Source organism: Canis lupus, chromosome 35 (genome assembly GCF_048164855.1).
Source record: "Canis lupus baileyi chromosome 35, mCanLup2.hap1, whole genome shotgun sequence".
In the NCBI taxonomy this organism is placed as follows: Eukaryota; Metazoa; Chordata; class Mammalia; order Carnivora; family Canidae; genus Canis; species Canis lupus.
The window spans coordinates 11,157,277-11,175,131 of NC_132872.1; the positions used below are offsets into that span (position 1 = coordinate 11,157,277).

The window sequence follows — 17,855 nt, forward strand, 5'->3', positions numbered from 1 at the left end:
CTTTGGCTTAGGTCATGATCTCAGGGTCATGAGATGAAACCTCGAGTTGGGCTCCACGCTGGGTGTAGAGCCTGCTTAAGATTCCCATCTCTTCCTCTCTCTCTCTCTCTGTCCCTCCCCCCCAAAGAAAACCCCCAAAAATCCATATTGGGAAATATTTTGCTTTTTTAATATAAGCCAGGATGTTAACTTAAAAATAGGAAATCAAACATAAAGATAACACACAAAATATTGGCCCAATACAAATATATCCACATTATACTTTTGTGAAAAAGCCAAAAAGGGGATAATTAGTAATGTCTCCCAAATGGTGCTAGCATTTTTGGGGTTCTAAAATGTCAGCTCAATGGGAATAAACTGAAATAAGCTCCTAAAAGAGACTGTAACTGATCAGAGGAGGGGTAGGTTAGGCCTAATACAGGCAAGCCTAAGAGGTCAACAACAATATAACGAAGGATCTGGAAGCTGTTATATGTCATTTTATCCTGATACCATCTGGATTTGATATCAGTTAGGTTTTCTAAATTTGGGCATCATCAGATGGGAATTCATAACTAAATACAGCAGGGGAGCCCGGGTGGCTCAGTTGCTTAAAGTGACTGACTCTTGGTTTCAGCTCAGGTCATGATCTCAGGGTTGTGGATACAAGCCCTGCATCAGACTCTGCACTCAGCATTGAGTCTGCTTGTCCCGCTCCCTCTGCTCCTCCCCTACCTGCTCTCTCTCTCTCTCTCTCTCCCTCAAATAAATAAATAAAATCTTTAAAAAAAAGACAAAACCACAAAAACTAAACACAACCATAACCTTGCTCTTGTTCAGCTGGACTGTATGTGTGACAAAATAGGCTATACAGAAAATGGAGAGTAAATTAAAGGGCAAAGGGATGGGTGCCTAGCTGTGTGGAGACCAACCACGTGGAAAGAATGGGACTTATTAGTTAGAATAGGAGAAAGCTGAGCTGAGACCAGACCATGATGGAAGTGTTCGGTGAGAATACCACTTTCAACAGAGCATGGTTTACTGGCATTACGGGGCACCACCTAAAATATGAAAAAAATAATATCAGGACAAGTAAAAAGAAGCTACATTGTGTATGATATATTTTAAATTTGTGTAACTTTTAATTCTACAAGTAGTAAATGCTAAATAGATGAACAGTGTAGTGAAAGATGTGTATGATTTCGAGGATGCTAGTTCCAAAATGAGTTTTTAGTGGTAGAAAGTGGGAAAATGTGATTGTTCAAACTTTAAGGTTGAAAACTATTCCCTTTCACATCTGATTCTTTGGCACCTCTGTCAACTAAAGAATATTCTCTACTAGGTTAGGATTTTACTTTTGGTTTGTTGTTTCAGGGCTTGAATTCCCAGAGGAGTAGGGGGAAAATATCAAGAGGTCAGATGACACTATGTCGCTTCAAATACACTATTTGGTGAAGGTGTTGAGGGATTCTGTTAACAAATAAGAATGTTTTATGTACTTCCTCCTCTCCTATGGAAGCCTTCTCTAGTCTCCAGCTTTTAAATTATGCTGCGTCTCATTACACAATAATTTTGTACATCGCCCTAGCTGCTTAGTGATTGGAAAGACAACTAAAACATGAAAAATGTTACAATTTTTGCATAACTTAATAAATGTGATATTGTAATATATATTTGATAAAATATAGAAGAAAGAGGAAAAAAAAGAAAAGAAAGAAAGAGGAAGAAGAGGAAGAAAGGGAGATGATCGATGGATCTATCATAAGGTTATATGGTTAAAAGCTGGCGTTCCAGGTAGTATACAGGGCTAACAGGAAAAGGAATTTGGGAACCAAAAGGCTATTGATTCAGCTCTGTAAGATTGTTTTTGGATTGGTATGTTCATAGCCCATATTTCTAATCAATTTCTCTCTCTCCCACCATGTTTCTGCCTCTGTCCTTAACTTCCTCCCTGTTTTCTTCCACATAGATCCATATTTCATGATACTTCCAAATGCTGCACATTTACATGTACATGGATGCCTCTGCACATACCTACAACACATTTTTCAAACCTTCCTGCTTATTGGCAATAAACTCTATTGCTCCAAATCCAGTTTCACCAGTTCAGAACGTCTGGGATAATTTTGATTTTCTCTTTTTCCTAGTTTCCATATCTCATTCAGTTACCTACTCATCTTGATTCTATCATCTTGAAACTACCCTTTGTGTCTCTTTTCCACTTTCCCCTCAGATTCCATGTAATGTCGCGATTACAAGTGCAAGCTCTAGAGTTGACTGTCTACACATCCTTGTGTTTGATAGCCTGGTCTACCCACTTACTGCATCTGTCGTCTTGGGCAAGTTGTAAACTTTATGCCTCAGTTTTACAAATATAAACTAGAAATATAGTGGTAAACCATATCATAGGATTGTATTCAAGTTTAAATTAGTTAATATAAGCAATGCTTTTTAAATTTAGTTATAATCATGGTAGTAGTGGTTGTGGTCATGATGATGATGATAATGATAAAGATAGTGATGATTTCAGAGCCATCTCATCTTTCATAAGCCCCAGTTTTCTAATACATATCCCAAATTCCACTTTTTGTTCTCTCAAGTTCAGCCTTCATGCTTCTACCAGAGTTGGAACTCTATAGCACATATGTTAATGTTTTTCCTCCTGCTCAAGCCTTATTTTTTATAGGATGGTTCCCATGCCTATTAACATGGTATTTACGGTCCTATTTTACTGGGACTCAGTAACCTACTACACTTTCCTTTTGTTCATATGGCTATTTTCTTCCCCATCTCACATGCCCTACTTGTTCTTTTCCAAATGTGGCCTAAGTAATGATACCTATTTATTTTTCTTCTTATTAGGGATATCTTTCTATCCAATTTTTGCATGTTATTATAATCTTTTCCAAGCCTTCAGATCAAAGATGTTGTCTATTCCTAACATCTAAATAGTAATACTAAATATTACTAAGTTTTAACACTAAAATCAACAACTGCCATGTGTTAATCGAATGTTAACAGTATACCAAGAATTCTGTACTATTAGGTAAATACTATCATGTCCATTTTAGAGATAAGGAAACTTATATTCTACAGTGTAAAGTAACTTAGTCAAAACTCACCAACCAGAAAGTTGATAGACCTGATTCTGAGTACAGAGCCAATATACTCTTTCTTACTAACCCATTACACTACCCTGACACCTGTTCATGTGTTTATTTCCCATTCAATATTCTTCTCTGTTTCCCCAAATTAAAAATCTCTCTAAGCTCAGTGTTTTACCTGGACATAGCTCCAGCACTTCATGCTGTGCCCTCAGCACAATAAACAAGCAATGATGGTGAGTTGAACTGACTTTCCCTCGTGCAGCCAAAAGTGTGTATGGTCATGATAGAGATGTGAGATGCTATATTAGCTTTACCTCCATGCCTCATTCATTCTGTCCCTAAAGGTCACATATAGATGGCCCCTAGCTTCAGAATATATCAAAACAAACAGCCCTCATTTACCTTAGTCTTAAGTTCAGTCATATCAAGGAAGATACTGAAAAGTAGCATAATATTTTATGCAGGTATAAACATTCAGAGACCAATTATCAGACAATAGCTACTATTAACTCACCCCAGTTACCTGTTACAAATCTCTTTCATTAAACAGTCAAAAATCATTGTGATGATAAGGTCTAAGTCTCTTTGTCTTTGTCTTACCAATGTATAATACAATGCCTAGTGTATAGTTAAACACTTTTAAAATTAGAATATATAGGGATGCCTGGGTGGCTCAGTCAGTTAATTTTTCAACTCTTGGTTTCAACTAAGATCATGATCTCATGGTTGATCTTTTGCATTGGACTCTGCACTCAGCGGGGAGTCTGCTTGAAAGATTCTCTCCCTCTGCCCCTCCCCCCACTTTTCTCTTCTCTCCCCAAAATAGATAAATTTTCTTAAAAATTTAAAATATATAAAAATCTACATTACTATGGTCAACTCCCCCTTCCCAAACTTAGATTCAGTAGGTCTAGCATAGGGTTCAAGCATCTCTATTAAAAGGAACAAACAACAACAAAAACCCAGTTGACTCTTTAGTACCTTTTATCTTCATTCTATTTAGAAATGATATTAGGCAAGATTACTCTAGACGGTCTTCTTTTCTTCTCTAACCTTTCCTTTACTCCCTCTTCACACACATGCAAACACCTACACTGAAGCAATTAGGTTTCATCCATAGGCATTTCCATAGCATCCTATCATAGCAATTAGTACTTTCTTCTAATTGCTTATTTTAATTGGCATAGTCTTCCATTAGACTACAGGGTTCATGAGGGCAAAAACTATTTCTAATTTTTTCAAAGTCTTCTCTTTGGTGCCCTGCACAGTGCCTAACTATACATGAAGTCCAGTATATATTCAATATAAAATAGAATAGTTTAACGAACAACAAAAAAAAAAGGCTAGAATGTGGTATCTATTTTCCTATAGAAAATATATTTAATGAAAAGAACCATAAGGATGGCTGAAGTAGTAACTCATGGCACTGGTTATTTGGCTGCATCATTGGCTACAGAAGTTTCATGAATGTTGTTGGAATTGACCAGTATCTACCACGTTATTTCCATGGGAAAATGATTTCTAGCTCTTTTAATTTAAAAGAACTTTCAAACATGACACATTCAGGGCCTACTTGTACAGAGCAGGCTGGCAATTCTCACTGAAGCTGAAATATAACATGTTCTACTCATTTTTAATAAAGTTTGTATCTCATCATCTTTGAATTTCTTTCCATGAGTATTCTGTAACAAAGGCTCCTAAAGACAGTCATTGTATCCTGAAATGCAGTTGCCTGGAGAAACCTTACACAAATACAGATTCCTGAGTTGCACAGAAGGCAATTTTCACTTGGAAAGTCTGGCAGGATTTGTAAAGACTAAATTTTTAGACCTCCTTTTAAGGAAATCAGATGCACGGATAGGCAATCACAGTCTTGGGTCACAGTGGTTGCAAGGTTGGGGGTCTGGTGTTTGAACAACATGGCTCTCTACCTCAGGATATTGTGATGAATGGTAAAAACAATTGAAAGTGCTTTGGGAAAGGAAGGGGGCATACAAATACCAAATATTTAGGAGTATGGCATGTTTTTACTTTGTATCAGTTATACTGATGTCATTATACAATATTTGCAAGGGCTTTTGAACTGTGAGTGATGGGCAGCTTAGGGAACTGAGGTGCATTTGGGATGTCCTAAGTCGTTACAGACATAAACTTTCTCTGTAGATATGAAAGCAAATATTTTTGCAACTATTACACCAGTTCAAAACTCATGATCAATGTCCTTTTTATCAACTTTTATGTTTGAGCTGAACAACTGGTGAACTATGTATTGAATAGCACATTTCCTGTGGTTGGAAATCTATCTTTTGTTACTATGTTAGTACAGCCCTAGTAAAGAGAAGGATCAGAAAATTAAATAATGACCCAGACAAGACTACCTGAATTATTGTGCAGTGTTTTAATTTTAAAGATAAATTATAACTGAATGCAGTAGGCTAATTAGGAACTTCTGTGTAAATGACAGTCTAAGGACCTAAGGAACTATTTAAAGTATGAGACACTATGAAAATCACCTTGATGGGGCACCGGGGTGGCTCAGAAGTTGAGCATCTGCCTTTGACTCAGGTCATGATCCCGGGGTCCTGGGAGACTCCTAGGGAGCCTACTTCTCCCTCTGCCTATGTCTCTGCCTCTCTCTCTGTGTCTCTCATGAATAAATAAATAAAATCTTAAAAAAAATTCATCGTGGACTATTCTTGGTTCATCTTCAGCAGCACCCATTTGCTGTCTTTATTGTTTTATTTTATTTTATTTTATTTTAGATTTTTTTGCTTACTTGAGAGAGAGAGTGTGCCAGTGTACAAGGGGAGGGGGGCAGGAGCAGAGAATCCCAAGCACCTTCCCCCTGAGTGCGGCTCAATGGGGCTCGAAGTTATGACCCAGTATCAAGACCTTAGCTGAAACCAAGTGTCTGTCGCTCAACCGACTAAGCAACCCAGGCACCCCAGCAATCTTTTTCTGGAGCAGATCTCTCAGTAGTCTACAAACCATATTCATGGATCACTTCACTCACCTTCAGATGCAGCCACATTCAGGGTAAAGATTTTTATGCTGTTGTTTTGTCCTACTTACAGACCAGAGGCGTGATTCAGTAACAAAAACATAACTTTTTTTAAGTATGAAAAGAATTAGCTCATAAAAACTATAGATCATCAAATCCAGCCATATCTCATATTTATTCCTTCTGAGTAATTTATTACATCCTAAAGGGATATTGTGATCATTGTCCTTCTATAACAGCCAAAAGCAGTCTCAAGTGACACTGTCCATGGTTCTTTATCTTCCCAGAAGTCTTCTTGATGGAACAGCACTTCTCAGCCATGACAGATACTTACCTAATTTAGCACAAGTCTAATGCTTTGGGTCTTAAGAAAAAAATCTGATAATACAAAACATCTGGAACAAGAAATTTAAATCTTCAAACCATATCTTCAGGTTCTGGTAATGCACTCTCATAGCGTCGTGTATTTTGCCTGTCTTTTCCTTATCACAATTGTAATCATATGTTCATTTGAGCAGTTAACTTGTTCGATATCTGTCAGCCGCTTCAAGTGAGCTTTAAGTTCCTTGACGGCAGGGACTAGGTCTATCTAATCCAAGGATATGTCCCCAGCGCAAAGCATGGTACCTGCCATCTGTTCATTGTATATAACCCCTCTGATGTCCTGGGGACTACATATGTGGTTATAATCTTTAAAATATTTGTCATGTTAAAAAAAATAAAAAATAAAATAAAATAAAATATTTGTCATGTGAAAAAATTATTGGCTGAAAATGAATAAACATCTCCAGATCTATTTGCATCCCAAGCTATTTGCTATATGGCTATTATAAATATGCTATATATACTTAGAACAAGTACTAATTATTTGGCCAAGTACAAGCATACTATTAAAAAAAATTCCAATAAAGAGTCTGAGAGGTCAAAAGTATTTCTTTCTAGCAACAACTGGTTAGGTATAATTTTATTACATTTTTCTGACATTAATATCCTTGGGGAGTGTTAATAAGCATGCTCATTAATCATTTGTCCCCTTTCTAACCACCTTCATCTATTGAAATTCATCTTTCAATGCTCAGGTATCAAGCATAGATAGGTTTCTCATGGAAGGTGCTTGATACAAAAGTCATGCATCCCAGGGATGTTACTAGTATATCTTTTTGTGCAGCTGAGGAACTGGATGTAAGTGACTAGATGAAACTCCTTCCAGGAAATGTCTATAGAGGTTTATGTGGTCATAGCCTAAGGCAGCAGGAACAGGTAGGAAGTGGCCTTGGTCTGTAGGTCCTGATTTTCAACCTGTTTGACTATATTCTTGAAGAAATGTAAACTATGATGCAAACAAGGGGTCATTGCTCAGGAAATGGGAGGAGGCCACTGCTGTCGAGCCTTTTTTTTTTTTTTTTTTTTTTGTGTGTGTGGTATCAAAAGTTGGGTAGCTGAGACCCTTGCACATAAACGCCAGAGTACAACATCTTTTCATGAACTAGAAAGTGATTAAAACTTGATTTGATAGACCCCCCAAGAATTCAGACTGCTTCAGGAGAGGGGCACGGAGTGGGAAGAAAAGACCAGGAGACCAGATAGCACTTACAGGATAGGATCTTCAGGTAGGAAGTTTTTACCAAGAAAGAACTGATCGTTTTGTTCAAAAATGCCCCCTTAGCATCTTCTTTATCTGTTTAATTTTAAAGTTTAACTGTTTTGTCATTATTTTGGAGACTAAAATAGTCAGGTGAGAAATAGATTTGGTTTATGTTGGGCTCCCAAGTGCCAAGAATGTGTTCCTGTTTCACTGGTAGCCTTTTTTAGGGGAGGAAAATATCTGTTACCCACATGTTTTAATTCATCCTACTTCTTAGCATTTATAGCAAGCACCCCCTCATCCATCCTGCCCTTCCCACTCTCTACCATCTCCCTGGTTTATGTAATAAGGCTAAAATTATAATCGCCCCCAATGGATCTGTCTGCTTTAAGTCTCTTCCTTTTTGCATGCATGTGTGTGCACGTGCAAGCATGTCCCAATATGCATGCCCACATACACACACACATATATGCAGGACGGTCAGTATGACTGCCCTTAAAGACAGATGTTATTATGTACAAATCCTGCTTTCAGTGTTTTCTCATTTTCTCATTTAAAACCTAAACTTCTCTCCTACTTTTAAGACTCTGTATTGATTTTGCTTCCAGTATAGAGTAAACTCTGATAGAATTTAACATGATCCGCCACATATCCTAGCAGCTTGTTATGGAAGCATTATCCTCTCCATCTAGACTGTGAAATTCCCACAAGTCAGAGACAATGTTTTATTGATTTCTGCATCTCTATAATAACTAGGATGTGATATTCACATAGTAGGTGCTCAATAGATAGGTGACTGTTTTCAGCGATATTGAGGGTGATCTCATCCAGGCCATTAGAAGAACCTGATAAAATTATCCTCCTTTTCTTCCCTGTGAGATGAATTTTCACAAAAACCTTCAACAAGATTTATTACAGTTCTCATCGCTGGACCATTCTTAAGGAACTGTTTTTATTTATTACAATTTTTTTTTCTATTTACACTCTCCCCTGATCTTGCTCACATTGTGACATTTCACATTGTAAAATGCACACAAAACCCCTTTTCTCTACATTATAAAAACTTCCAGACCCACTTTATAATTACTGAATCTCAAGAGGGCTCTATCATGCCTGCCTTGTGGGAGATTTCTTATGTATTCATACCCTCTATAGTACATGGATTCTTATTTACTTTGATCAGAGTGAAGTGTTTCTCCCTTTGATTCTGGACTAGTTTCTCTTGTCACTTATAAAATGCGGGATCCAAACATTCCTTATTCTAAATCTCTGAGACATACTACAATTCAGAAATGTCAGCCTTGGGAATTACTGTTCCTTTCTCCAGTCAGTGTTGCATACAAAGCTGCCATCCAAGTACACAAACACTGCACCTTAGAATTGCATGCACTTCTTGACTCTCCCAGAGTAGTGGTTTTAAACTATATCCCCATCACTGTTAGCATTCTTAAAAGACTTCTCAAGAGGTTACCTCTGAGAAGAGCTGCAACTTTTGCCAGCTTTGCTTTTATCTATCTTGTATAACTTGGGTTTCAAATAAGATTTTACTTTGGAAAACAACATCCACAGCCACATTTCAAAGGTTAAATTTTTTAAAAAGTGAAATCAACTGTATTAGAGGATAAATACAAAAGTATAGAAATCTAATACTAACTGTAAACAGTCCTTCGAATATTTGAAGCTTTTTAACACCCATTTCTAATTTTTCGTAACACCCATCCCACCTGTAAATCTCTCATGGAGGCAGAATGTTATTGCTTTCTTTCATACCACTTTCCCCCATAAAATGGTTCGAGATTCCATGAGTATTTACTGAATACCTCTATGTGCCAGACATTAGATATATTACTAGTTATAACTAGTTCTAACAAACAAACAGAAATTAGATATGGTCCCTGCTATAGCCGGAATATTTTGCCTTCGCCAAAAATTTGTATGTGAAATTCGAATTCACAGAGGTATTAGTAGACGGGGTTTGGGAGGTGATTAGGTCACTGGAAGAGAACCCTCATGAATGAGATTAGTGCCCTTATAAAAGAGGCCTCAGATAGATTTCCTTTCTCTTCCACACTATGGGGATAGAAGAAGTCTGCAAGCTGGTAGCAGGCCCTCACCTGACCATTCTGGCAACCTGATCTTGGAATTTAAGCCCCCAGAACAATGAGAAATAAATTTCTGTTGTTTATATGCCACCCAGTTTCTGACATTTTGTTCTAGCAGCCTGAACCTGATCAGACTAAGACAGTTCCCTAACCACATGTACCTAATTATTTAGTACTACTTTTTGATATCTGTTATTTCTGATACTAAGGAAGAGCCTTCAATTGCTTGGTTGCTTGGTTAGTTGTTTGCTTGTTTGGTTGGTTGGTACATCTGTTTATTAATTTGGCAAGTAAAATTATATCAGTTTCGTTGAGAGTGGGCAAGATGATGAAATGCTGTTAATTGTTCCTAGAGATTCAACACTCTGTCAATGATGTACCGTGCCCCAATTTTAACATGGGATGGTAACTTCCACATTAGTCCCACACTTAGCATTTCCTTTTCATTTTTCTTTTGTGTCTTGTTTTTCTACCTTCCTGCCTCTTTTGAGGGCCAAAGTTATTTCTCATCCTCCTGTGAATTGCTCTATTCCCTACTGTTTCTAGTGCAATTATTTGCACATATAGGGTACTCAATGATATGTCTGAAAATACTAGTTATTATATGTCTACATTTCTGACTCTACCAGTGAGGAAAATGATTGAAATATTGCAGGTTTTTTTGTGCCTCATGCCGAGCTCTGTCAAGGTGGAGAATTATTTTTAGCAAGAATGTTATATCATGAATTTCTGCATCAAACAAAGGGTTAAACTGAATGACCTCCAAAGCTTCTTCCACCTCTTAATTTTTATGATTCTGCGTTATTGCACAAGGGTGCAATTTTATAAACAGAAAAATAAGCTTGCCTTTGGGTGTTAGACTTTCACATCCTTCAATTTGAGTTTTCATTGGATTTACTATATCCATTAGCACAATGTTCTTTACATTGTCTTGAAAGTCAGGAAACTTGGCTCTGCTTCTTAGCCCTGTAATGCCCTCATTATGAGCCACCCTGTAAGGATGTCTGGTTGCACCCCTATGACATCCACTTTGACCTAGTCTTTTTTTGCGTTTGCTTTCTCCAGAAAAAGGCAATCATTCTAAGGTGTGTATATGTGATTGTTTATGTACATGTGCTGCTACAGGTATTTTTCCTCTTCATATTCCTTGGGTGTATACCTTTTATATAGTCATTTAATCAATATTTTAGTACTTCCTGAACTCCTATATTGTTTTAGATGCTTTGGTAAAGTCAAAGAAATAAGAGGACATGCCCTAAGCTTTGTAGAGCATAGTCTAATTAGGGAGACCTTAAAATACTAGAGAATGATAATCTTAGATGTTTTGAGACAAATTTGATATACCATGAGAAAGGATCACCACATAGGCTAAAAGATGGCTCAGGGGTGAATTATTATTTATTAAGGGAGAGCTCTTGGGAGTCTAGAATTGTCATATTGATGGAGAGGCCATTTATGAATGTGGGTAGTAGAGGAATGGCAATAACTAACACAAAAAAATGGGATACCAAAATAATAAGGCCAGGTGATGCCAAATGGGTTGAACCAAGGGATAACCCACATTGTCAAGTTCAAAGACAAGAATGGAATAGAGAATGGAGAAGGGCAAGGTGAAGGTGATTATTATTAAAGAATTTATTTATTTATTTTCATGAGAGACACAGAGACATAGGCAGAGGGAGAAGCAGGCTCCCTGCAGGGGGCCTGATGTGGGACTTGATCCTAGGACCCCGGAATCATGACCTGAGCCAAAGGCAGATAGATGCTCAACCACTGAGCCACCCAGGCATTCCAGTGAAAGTGATTCTGAAAGGAAATTAGTAGAGCTTGTATATAATGTGATAGACAACAGGAAACGTTTCTACATGATCTGGGTTAAGTAAATATTGTATTTGAGATAGACTTAGCTATATAGAGAGGAGGAGCATAAAGATAAGAAAGCCATCTGAAAGTGGGGTACAAAAATCTCCCTGTGATATAATAAGTTGCTCATTATCATGGTTGTGGAAGTGAAGGAGAAGGGATACATATGAGATATGACTAGATTTGATGACCAATAATTTTATAAGGTAATTTTTTTCGTGCTTTTTAGTGGTTATGTTTTCATACTGAACACTGCCTCTGGTCTATGAGTAGGGCAAAAGAATGAGCATAATAAAAGACATAGCTATTATGATTGCTATTATTATAAAATCCCCTTGAAGATTTGAAGAGAGAATAATAGTCTTAATGTGGTGTTCTGTGGGCCAGTGCCATGTTAAACAGCTATTACTTTTTACCCTAAGGTGGCTGCATACTAAAGATGGGTGAAGTGATACCCAAGAATATGGCTTGTAGAATATGTAGGGATCAGCTCAAATTAAAGACACCATATAAATGCTGGGTGTCATTACCAATAGTCCTAACAGTGTTGGTTGTTATTGTTGTCTTGGGAAGTTTATAAGAACTCATTGCAATGGTTGCTCATACTGTAGCCATAAGCTGTGAGAAATAATCTTTTGAGTCATAATATTAAGTATGTCCAAAGGCAGCTAAACAGCCTTTGGAAATAAATGAGACTGCTTTGATTTTTACCTGTGACAATGCACAAATCTGGCATTTTCTGATTTGGAAAAGTTCTGAGTCTGGAAATTAAACTGTCAGAGTTGAAAAGTATGGGAATGTGAGGACCAAAAACTGTTTAATCAAAGTGCCAGATACTTTTTCAAAAGAGGTAGGAAATAGATTGTCCAATAACAATGTAACCATGTGAAATGCATCTTCTGAACACGGAAAGATGGAAGAAGAGGGAGAAGGGTAGAGAAACAGGAGATTGCTTTTCCAATGGTTAAGAAAGAGAAAATGTTTCTTTCTTTTTGTCATCTATTATGCCAGACATAATATCAACTGTTAAATACTCTAGCTTTACCTTCAATTAAAACACTTGCCTTTAAAATTCTTTTATAACCCAATAATACAAGTTTCTGGGTTTTAAAAATATTTGATGACAGATCAAGAACATATTATATACATCATAAAAAAGCTAGAGACAGATTTCATCTATGAGTTTAAATGGTTCTATTCCTCCCATAAAGAAAGTAATGACAGAAAGTGATGGTGAATATGTATCTTTTAGGTCTTGAATTCCTAGTGGACATATGGCACTGGATTATAAGTTCTAGAGTTACTATCCATGTTTTTCTAATAGATCTTTGTTATCCACAGGTTGATCAGTGTGTAGCCACTTAATCGACAGACTGAAAAAGTCACAGTGTATATCATGCTCTATTATTTCAAGGTTTGGGAAGAACAAGTAAGAGAAATGCAATAGGATTTACTGCAAATTCAGGGGCTTCCTCTACTTAACCAGTGTTTAGGACAAGTAATCCCACTCTTTTAACTAACAAAATTCATTCATGTCGAAATAAGTAGATATTAAGTTTTGGGGAATTTAGTAGATGGCATTATTGACAATTTACTTGACTCTAGGTCTTACGTGAGAAGATAGAACTCTTTTTTCTCCTTTCAATCATCCCTCTTTCTATTTTCCAGTAGTCACTTGAGTGTGGAGACTTTATTCTGTCTCCTGTATGGGAGATGGGAGGAGACTCGTCACTCAGCAGGCCAATATAAGGAAACTGATCCTCACTTTTGGGTTATGGAGCAAATCTTCAATCATGACCCACTACACTGATAACACTGATGATTCTGGAAGCAAGTCTTCTTGAGAGAATATTTGAGAGCAACTACATGCTTGCATTTCTATCCTATATCCTCCTTACAATACTGCTAGCATCTTCCTTGGGAGTTTTCAAATGCTCTCAAACATTTGAAGTTTGTAGTTGTCTTTATCGTCACTAGGTTTTCTCTTCTCTCGTACAAGTTTAAACAAAAAATATCAGTTGTTTGATAAGCCCCAGTACCAAATTCCAGGTATTTGTATCTGGTTCCTGTGGATATTTTTATCTCTATGGAAGTCAGAGATGCTGATAATTGAGGTAGAAGAATTTAAAAGCTTTTGACAAAATTTGATAGAAAAACCTTAAAACAATGGCATTGCTAAGTACACACTTTGACTTCTCATCTTTTCTCACCTGATGAAATTTTAACCCTTTTTCCCACGAAGTTATGTAAGACTGTGAATATACGAATAGGCAGCTACAATCACTATATCCTCAGAGGTTCTGTGTTTAAATATGTTTCTGTATTTACCAACTTGTAACTAGATACTTGTCCAGTTCCTGACAGGATATAGATCAATTAATACTTATAGAATAAATTTGAAGGGAAGGTGTGATGTGACTATTCTGCATCTTTAATGTGTTGACGGTCACATAGCTGAATGCATTTGTCAAAATTAGTAGAACTGTATGTCGTATTAATTTCTGTTATTATATGCAATTGTTTTTGAATGAGTAGCTGTTCATCTCTTAAAGGATCCATGCTTGTTCATTCACTCTCTTTATTTATCAGACATTTTTTTTGAGAACCCACAATGCACTGGGCACTGTGTTCAATTCTAAGGAGATACAGATAAATCTCTTCCCTTCTGCCTTAGGAGTTTGACCTCTTCTCCACTTAGTTTTTATATTCCTACCTCTTGTAGTTCCATTTTGTCGTTTACCTTACCTAACCAAGTCCATGGATCTTGGTTCCTTAAAGGACAAGAGGGCTTAAATTTCTGGATCCTTGGGCTCAGGTAGCTACATCAGACTTAAAATGACTCAAAACTAGAATTCAGTCCTATTTCAGTGATATCAAGGGTGACAAGAAGTTCTGCACATATATTTAAAAAATACTTGTTGACAAAAGTATGTTTCATATTCAAAATAATAGATAAAATATAAAATCATCAGGTAGGGCTTACCTCTGGTTCAGTCAGTAAATCTTCATTTGGGGAGAAAGGTAATGTGGTGATGTTATTAAATAAAATTAAAATAGTGTGAGTGTTAGTGCTTTGAGTGTGATGATCAGATGAGGTTGCCTACCTAATGTAATTCAGTTTTGTTAAAATTTCCATTCACCCACATGATTCAGCGAAAAGTGACCTTTCCTCCAGCTCATAAACTGTGTTTAATTTAACCAATTCCTCTTTTCAGTGATTGGTTTAAAATTTAAAATAGCAAATACTTATTAAACATTCGTTATGTGCTAGGTACTGTTCTTATTGTTCGCTTTGTATTAACCCATGTGATCATCACAACAATCCAATGAGGAAGGCAATATTGACATCCTCGTTTTATAAACAAGGAATCTGAGGCACAGAGAAATGAAGAGATTGCCCAGAGATAAACAGCTATGAATTGCAACACTGAATTCAAACTTACGCCACCTTATCCCATTTTTCATGTTCTGAACCACTATTTTATTCTGTACATGACCCAATTTTGGCCAATGAGATGTGAGAAAAATTTGCTGGGAAGTTTTTAGAGAGTATTCTTACTCTTGAGTATTGAACTAACACAGAAAGGAGGAAATTACCGGGAACCACAGAGAAGCAAAGCCAACAATCTAACATGCCCCTCTGGAGCCTGCCCCACCTCTGTACGTCTTGTTATGTGACATAATAAACATCCTTTTTATTTAAATCCTATGTCAGGATTTTCTCGTGTTTTACAATCAAAAGCATCCAAGCACTTATTGATGTATCGAATGCTAATCCCACCCCTCATCACATAGCAGGTATGGTACATATATTATTTTATGTAACCCTCACAACTTAAAATAGGTTTTATAATACCCCTATCCAGACTGAAGGTTAGAGAGATTAGCTAATTTGCCACAGTCATATAGCACATAAGAGGCAGAGGCTGGTATACTGGACTCTGGAGGCCATCTTCTTAAAACACCCTGCATGACTGTCTTTCCCAATCACAAAATCATTCCATAATAATAACCTGTCTATCCAATATCTGTAACATAAAGTAAGTTCTACCATTATAATATGGAAAACCATATATATAGAGAGGTAAATAGTTCTATCTCTATCTCTATCAAGCTTTAAGGAAAGAGCGACCATACAGCAAGTGCATTACACTATCTTATGGCACTAAGCAATTAGATTGAATCAAAAATGCTGGTCTCCTCTGATTGATTTATACAACAAGTTAAGGCAATTAGCAAAAATTTTAACATTTTTCTTACTTTTTCTTGCTTTTAATGCAGGTCGAAAATTATTTCAAAATTGAATTTTACTTAGTTATGTTTACTCATATGGCTTGTCATATATATAGAGAGAAATATATATATATATACGTTTTTATGAATTTGCCTTATTGAAAAGGGACATGAAACATTTTAGTGTCTGAAAAATGTAAATATTATGATTAAAGCCCACATGCAAACACAAGAAACAAAAGAAATGGATTAAAGTCTAACAGGAGAGCTGGCTGTATGATCATGATTTCTCATAGATGAGCTGTAAGCCCATCAATTATCAATAGCTGTGGGCTTCGGCTACATAAATTGTCGGTGCCCACCATTGGTGTTTATAGCCTATAAGAAGAGACACAAGCTTTACTCAAACTCATACCCATTTATTTTAAAAATGTACTGTGTGGCAAGCATTAAAAATAGATGAGTCTAGTTTCACAAGACCCATTGACAGTAATCAACAGCACACGTAGGGAGAAAAACAAATTAGATTTTTAAAACCTTTCAGCTGAAATCATCAATGATTCTTCTGATCCTGCAAATAGTGGAATGAGTTTAAAGAAAAAGAGTTATCATTTGGGGGTTTGCTTTTAAAGTGAAGAACAAAGCTATAAAAATAACTTTCATTTCTGGAGGGCTTTCCTCCTCAGCAGTGATGGTGTTCTCTGCAGGGAGTGGAGAGCATTCTCTTGGCATTGCTGGGCTCCAGACTTCCTGGAAACACGCAAAAGAATTGTGTTGTTCACTGCTCCACCTCTCAATGGGAGGCAGAGGAAGAGGAGGGTGTGCATTGGGGGGGAAGAGGACTCGGGAAGGTTAATATATGGCAAATGCCTCAGGCCCTGTGTTCAGCTCTTGCCTGAGCCTGTCTTTCTCATTCTGTTTTTTGGTTGGGATGTAAACTGGAAAATAGAAAAGAGTCTTTAAGAACAATCGTTCCACTACTAGATTCACTACAAGTAGTTTAGGGGATAAAAGCAATTCAAGTTTGGGTGTTTCTTGCCTTTTCTATTTTTCTTCTATGCCTTTTCCTGACTGGTAAGTGTAGGGAGTAAAACTATTTGATCAACAAATCAGTTTTAAAGTCTTCTATATCTGTTCCTTTTAAGAGATTGCCATTTTAGAAAAAGATACCAGTAAGACAGCAGAATTAGATTTAGTGTTTAGAAGTCTGCAATGAATCGTACTGTGCTTTTTGGTTATTAGATCAAGAAATGAACGAACGAACGAACAAATATCTTAGCTAATCCATAATGGCTCCTCGATTTCCCCTAAGCATGAATCACTAATGCTGGAATTTTAGGCATCAGTGGGGGAGATGTTCAGGTCATCCAGGCTGTCCTCTGCCCTGTCAACTCACACCGCAGGGGTGAGAACATATTGCATCGCCAGGGGTATTCCAATCAGTCTTGTCAGGATTCAGTAAGTTAATGCTCAGGGCTCAGGTATATGCAAAAGGAAAGAGTAGAAAAAAATGCCTCCATCCACATGACTTGGGGAACCTTCTTAGAGGTGGTAAACATCAAAATAATCTCATTAAGATTTTACATCCTATTTCTGGGATGAATTTCTATCAAAGGTCTACTTGGCAGCAATGGTGAGGGGTGGATTGATTGGAACAAAACTGACAATAAAATGATGGATTTTTTTCTTTCATATCAAATGTTAATTAATATCCTTTGATTCTTGGGAAATGCAGCCATAGTTCTGTCACTCCCATGGCACAGAGACAGCTGCCCTCTGGGGATATCATCTCCTGTACCCTCAGACCCATTAGTCAATAAAGAAGAAAAGCTTTTGGGGGGGTCTTCCCCAGAACAGGCACAGAGGTAATGGGTTAGTGGAGTCTTTGTATTCCTTAGAAAAAGAAATACTTTGAACACCTTGTTTATTTCTACGAATATATCTTAAAAACTTTAAAAAATACTCTATGATGAACAGTCCCACTT

At 36.9% G+C, this 17,855-nt stretch overlaps 1 protein-coding gene across 5 annotated transcripts in view; it reads left to right on the forward strand.

Moving 5' to 3' along the window:
• The window catches only part of LSAMP (limbic system associated membrane protein), a 637,815-nt gene that overhangs the window by 248,387 nt on the left and 371,573 nt on the right, over nucleotides 1–17,855 (forward strand). The window lies entirely within an intron of this gene.